This window comes from Diorhabda sublineata, chromosome X (assembly GCF_026230105.1).
Source record: "Diorhabda sublineata isolate icDioSubl1.1 chromosome X, icDioSubl1.1, whole genome shotgun sequence".
Lineage (NCBI taxonomy): Eukaryota > Metazoa > Arthropoda > Insecta > Coleoptera > Chrysomelidae > Diorhabda > Diorhabda sublineata.
The window spans coordinates 11,386,719-11,393,476 of NC_079485.1; the positions used below are offsets into that span (position 1 = coordinate 11,386,719).

The 6,758-nt window shown below is 32.5% G+C and overlaps 1 long non-coding RNA gene across 1 annotated transcript; it reads left to right on the forward strand.

The window, feature by feature from the left end:
• The first annotated feature begins 4,086 nt into the window (after nt 1-4,086).
• LOC130450828 (uncharacterized) lies at nt 4,087-5,943 on the forward strand. The gene is made up of 3 exons (XR_008910628.1): nt 4,087-4,399; nt 4,490-4,606; nt 4,659-5,943. It is a non-coding gene; the product is annotated as an uncharacterized LOC130450828 (long non-coding RNA).
• Nucleotides 5,944-6,758: the final 815 nt, after the last annotated feature.

Genomic DNA, 6,758 nt, shown 5'->3' on the forward strand with positions numbered 1-6,758 from the left:
CGTAGTCTTTTATTTTATTTACCTTCCTTCTTTATAATCTTTTCAAAAAATTTAATAAGTTCCCGAACGTTGATTGGTAAATGATTTTTAAACAATATGTCGCAACTGCGCATCCCTCGCAATTAATTTTGATGGAACATAAGTAACCAAATCTGTGAAAAACGAATAAAAAAAAATTTAGTAAGAAATATCATTTCATCGTTTTTAATACTTGATTATAAGTATTTTAGATAGCAAAAAATATGTTAATTTTCATAATAATCATGCTTGTTTCATTTACTACCGGTTTACTATTTCCTTTTCAATTTTTTTTAAAACCTGTGATGTGGTAGGCTTGTGCAAAATCTTTTTACAAACACTTGTATATTGAAATTTTCAAGATTTACTGGTTAAACAATTAGAATAATACAAAGTATACTGCCATTAATAACCATTTACAAACACAACTATTTCTGATAGAAAAGAAAACGTTTTTTATGAGACTACTTTTCCAATTCATAATTTAATTTTAGGTAGCCGCTATTTGACCGAATAAGGTAGCCATGTCAACATATAAAATGTTCAGTTCAACACAAGGGATGAAACAATTTAAAATTGAGCGACAAAACCACAAGTTGTGAGAAAATTAGATTTATTTTTCAATATAGTAGGGTATGCTACCGACATTATTAGATTTGGGTAAATTGAGCTCTGCTGGAAAACCCACACCTGCCGTTTCGAATGAAACATAAAGCCTCTTTAAACTGTAAATAAGAAATATACGTTTTTATGAATCATTCCGTTCTAAATGAATATTTAGTGGAAGAAATAGTAAGAAAATAAACTCTTGCAGTCAGAGTAATTTTTTAAGGAGAGAAAGTAATTTCATGGTTCAAATATTGATTAAATCTTGATTAGATAAAAAATACAACAAGCATAACTCAGTTAAAGACTCTAGTATCAATCAAACATAGAACATTAGTGCATCTGAAACAAATACAGATTGATTGTTATATTCTAATAGTTTTTCAAAACTTAGAAGGTTTCTATTTTATTTTTAAAGTTGCAAGTACAATATCAGCTCTAAAATACGGATTTCATATTAAATAATGGTTATTTACCCTTGAATAGCAACAAGCCTTTGATTCAAAAAAATTTATACAAAAGTGACACAATTTTAGAACCTACTCAGAGATGATTCTTGTTAAATAATAACTAGACAAGTTTCAAAAACAAAACTTACCTTATTATACAATAATAAATTCATCATAAGAATTCCCAATCAAAAGGATCTACTCATAATAATAGTGCAAAGAAAGATATTCATTACAATACTAGAATATCATAAACTATACAAGAGCACGCAAGAATACCTGGAATCTTTATTGTCACTAATTCGTTCCCGACATGAAGCCCGCCCTGTCCGGTTATGATGGAATTCTAATTTGGTGAAGTCACAGCCCGTTTAATTTCTTTTTATATAAGTTTTTATCATAGCAGGTGATTTGTTTACAATGTCTCTTTTGAACCAATTTCTAGAAAAGTCTATTTATTTATTTGTTTTGTTTCTTTATTTTCTAGAACTTAGTTTTGGAATATAAACGAGTTTGTTTAGCGCAGTTAGTTAGTTTTAATAAATAGTCATAGTGAGCGGAACAAAATAGAAAATTAACTGAAGAATTTGAAAGTATTTAAGTTAGTTACGTGTTATGAATTAGGAATGTAAGAGATAGTGTTTATAAATTGAACCCACGAATAGAAAGAGTATAAATAAATAAAATAAAATTGCAATATTATATAGAATAGAAATGCTAATCCTGACATGCACACCCATATCATGAGAAAGGTAGAGTAAAATTCGCTAGTTTATTTAGAAAAGTATTAATGATTGACAAACTGTTACATATGAAATGGTATTAATTTGAACTCATTGTAGGTGACATAAGATGAGGGATCTGTATAAGTTTCAAAGGTGCTTGCTAACTAATATTTCTCGAAAAACGGATATCTCACCTACCAGGGAAGTTTTCAATTTTGTTTTTCTCATAATCTTCAACAAAAACTGTGCCCGTTAGCAGTCTTGCTTCACATTTCTATAAATGATTCTATAAATTAGAGCTATTTTTCAATGGATAATGTTATGTAGGCAAGAAGTCACTATACTGCGTGGAAAACGCAATCCTGGAAATGACTAGTCCATCACTCTTGAGTGATATGGTGGGGTCAGTTAAAAAATTAAAATTCAATTTAAAAAATGTAAAACTGGCAAGGCCCTCTAGATTGTTTGGGGAGTCATGTTGACTTTTCAACTTTTCAATTCAACTTAAAAGATATTCTCTACGTCTTTTTCCAAAATTTTGGACTCATCCCAAAAAGGAAATTTTTCTTCCCCTTCCCCCTTCCCCCAACGTGACAATGCTAGTCCTTCGAGGTATTTGAGCTTTTTGATAAAATGGGCAGGACGTTCGCTAAGTAGATTTCTTAGCTGATATGGTTATGAAACTTTTTGATTGTCGTGGACCTGGTGTGCTTCTCCAACTTCATCTGATTATTTAGCTATTCGTTCAGTTCGTTTTCGATATGGCATCTAATAAGGCTACAGTAGGGCTCTGGTCCTAAGTATGGACTTGTTGCCCATTTTTGGCAAGACTGTTTGCTTTCTCATTCCTTGGTACACCCTGGTGGTATGGTAACCACTTTTATGTTACTTTTTCCTGTCAACTAGTACTTTTAGAGTTTGTTTGCACTGCTACGTTAGTTTGGATGTGCATTCCATAGCTTTTAGGATCTTCGAGGATGCTTGACTATCGGAAAGAGTGTGAATGTACTTTCTAGAAAGGTTTCTATCCAAACACTCACATTTGTTTATTGCTAGTAACCTGAAAATGGTGACTGATGCTCTGTTCAGAGAATGAAGTTGTTTATTTGTCGTCCGAGTCCTCCTACTTCTACAGCCTGAAGTTTAGTATCAGGGTCGTATATTACTGACAAATATGAATAATCGGAAATAATCATTAGATGAGTGGTTAAAGTAATTCTGAGGACGAGAACGCAAAGGGTGATTCTATCGCCAAGTATATATACTACCTTAGTTACAGTAGAAATTGAAAAAAGGATCTCATATTCGGCCTAACGGATCCGACATTTATCTATCCGTCCATTACAGCTACTCAAGCCGTAAGTTTGTTAATCGATGACCAACTTATGAACGATTCTATTGCAAGAAGAAATGAGGGATATGATAAAAATCATGTTTAAAGAGATGTCCATTTCCTTTTTCCATTCATCAGGTAGTGTCAAAATTTTATCGGTGTAGAACATCTTGTTAATAGCAAAACATTTGGCAGCATAATTTTTAACATTTCCTTTATTCTTTTTTTTATCCTTTTTTTTACCAAGTAAGTTTTACAAAGACCGAAAAAAATATAGTCAAAAGGTGCAATATGCGGGTATATGATGAATTCATTCCAAACCAAGCTCTGTCAGTTTTTATCTAATTATCAAAGATGACTGTGACCTTGCGTTGTTGTGGTGAAACCATCTCCGGGTACTTCTTTTGAATTTGCTCCTCTGGTTAATTGTTTGTTTAGTTCTAAATCGACCATTTTATGAGTTTTCAGAGCTTCATAGTATATAATTACCCTTCAGTTGCATTATCCTTTTGTCATAGCTTGTTATTTATCTCTTGAGAAATGGCTTCATTTCTTCGCGTTTTAAGAAAGTATCGCAGATTTTTATCCTATCGATACCTATGCTGATTTCGTGTAGTCAACGTCTGCAGCACTCGAACATGAATAGTTTTTGTACCTGCAAACTTTTATAAATAATTTCAAACTGTTTAATGGTTGCTGATCAGAAATAAATCGGTCCTCGGGGGCTCATTTTCAATTTTCTTATATGATATTTCAAACGCTTCATATCGATTTTCTATATACTCAAACATAAAAAAATATTTATTTTTAGTCTTTTATGACAATTTTTGCCAATGGTGCAATGTCTGTACCACTGACCCTGAACGCATTAATTTTACCGTTCAGGTCACGTGGTACTCAACGTGTACCACTGAACTTGCTGAATCATGTCGCTTCGCGTTACGCATATTTACTCAGTTGTGTGTCAGTTGTCGAAACGAGAGGTTGTAAGGATAATCTAAAATAATTATGAGTTTCGAGAAAGAGCAAGAAATATTGTAAAAACTTTGGGTAGATTTTATGTCTGATGAGGAAGACGACTCATTTCAAGCTAGTTCTTCGGACGAATACAATCCTAACGAAGATCAGGAAAGTGAATGCAGTAGTTCAGACATCGATACTCCTGTTATGCGAAAAAGTGCATTGAATAATACAAAACGGAGTGTTTTAGAAAGTAATTATTTTATTTCAGTTACGTATTACAGAAATCTTCGGTTATGAGATAATTGGTATGTTAACATTTTTCTTAATTCCGAAAATTCCTGCTTACTTGATATTTCAGTATATTTAGTATGCTTTAACATAAAATTATTTTACAGCAAGAAACTAAATCACATAGTTTGCCGGACATATCTTCACATGAAAAGAATGAACCAAGTGCATCTTCAAAACGACAAAAAAGTTCAATTCCTAGGCAGACAAAGAAAATACACTTGGTAGGTCAATAATGTTCATAATACATACATTTGTATACAATGATTTTTGCAGCAAGAACCAGTTGATTTGCCTGTGCCTTCAAACACAAACATTTTGCCCGCGATGTAATTAGATTCAGAAGTCCTTCTGTGGATACAATTTCTGAAATATTAGAATAAGTGCAGGTTGAAAACACGTGAAGAGAAGTGGATGGTGCTTCACTGAAAAATATCATGTATACTATTACTAGGAAGGACGAAGGAATCAAAGCTGAACTGTATGAGATATTTGTGGGAAAAGAACCTTATGACTTTTACAAATTGTTTGTAGAGGACGAAATCATCGATATAATAGTGATTGAAACAAACAGGTACGCTTATCAATTGCAGTAAGATACTACGCACCAAAAATCCCGATTAAGTCGCTGGACTGACACAAATCGTAAAGCAATTGAGCTCTTCATAGCTGTGTTGCTTTGGATGGGATTGTGCCGCTTACTAAAGTTGTATGATTATTGGAATACCCAGAATATATACAGTATTTCTATAAACAAGTACATGTCGAGAAATCGGTTCGAACTATTACTTCGAGTAGTTCATTTTAGTAACAACCAAGCAACTGTTTAGTCCACTGACAGATTACAAAAAATTATACCACTAATAAATATGCTGAGAGGCATATTCCAGTATGTTCTTTTACCAAGAGAAAATGTGTGTATTGACGAAAGTGTAGTACCGTTTAGAGGCCGCTTATCCTTTCGTCAATACATAAAGAATAAACGACACAAATTCGGTATAAAACTATATAAAATCTGTGTAGAGAAGGGATATACTTATGATCTTGATGTATACTACGGTAAATCTAGTAAAACGTTTACTGGCTATGAATCAGCAAAAATTATCATGAAACTTATGAAACAATTATTGGATAAAGGTCGAACACTGTATGTGGACAATTATTATACAAGTGTTGCTCTGGCACGAAAGTTATTAGAAAGAGATACCCACTTGGTTGAAACTCTTCGAAATAGTAGAAAATTGAATCCAACAGATGTAACACAAAAAAAAACTTTATAAAAATAAAGTCGGTGCGTTATGTGTTATAATAAACTTTCTTTGGAATTCACAGCGTCGATAGCCAGAAACAAAGCTACAAGAAGTACTTGGAAATGTGAGTCATGTGATAAAAATTACTGCGTAGAGTGTTGTTTTGATAAACATTATAGTTCAATACTTTAAAATCTCATTAATTTGATTTTTTGTTCTTACTTACATGACTTTCTATAATTTTACATAGATTTATTTTAGTTTTTCTGTTTTTCTTCTTACTTCCGAAATAAATATTTTTTTCTATGTAATAAGTTTAATTTTTCCATTGCATTACTGTATCAATCAGGCCCACTAATTCAACCTCCCATGATAAAATATACACTAAATGTACCAATCTTCGAGTCACTGGCCTGAACGTAAAGATCGTGGCAGTGGTACAACAGTTGTACCTCTGGCCCAAACGGAAACTCGGTCGGGGTAGGGTAGTGTACCAGCGTTTGTACTACGTGGCAGGTAACGTGTTAAACCATTTTTTCAGTAAGGGGCTGGACGAAGGAGAACAAATGTCACCGTGGTAACGTTCGAAGCAATCAAACACGGTTTAACATTAATAGCCTTTTCTATTAGTTCACATTTTATATTTCACTCATTTTTAAACGTTTATAGCTTCAAACAAGACTAACAAATATGACTAGTGGCTCTTGACATGACCGCCACCTATACCGTCTTTTGTAAAAATAGGTAAATACTTTTAAGAAAACCTGTTAAATCCAGTTTTTAATGTTTTAACTATGGTAATAATATCTAACCTATTATTTTATGATTTTTCTAATATAATTTGTAGATGTGCTTCGAGATAGAATCAAACATTCGTATCGTAGACAATGTTAAGGTTTTATAGTTTAGACAATTTTATCAAATCTTAATCAAGTTAAAGGTGAATTATAGCAAGAGGACAAGCTTATTTTATGTTACTACATTTTCCAGTTGGTTTATCAAATTTAAGGGAATAGCTGACTTAACTTCAAATTGCAATTTTCTCCAACTTAGACCGTAATATTGTATTCTAGGAAATGGAACATATTAAATATCTTGGAATTGCGTATGCCTTCACAAGAATTTC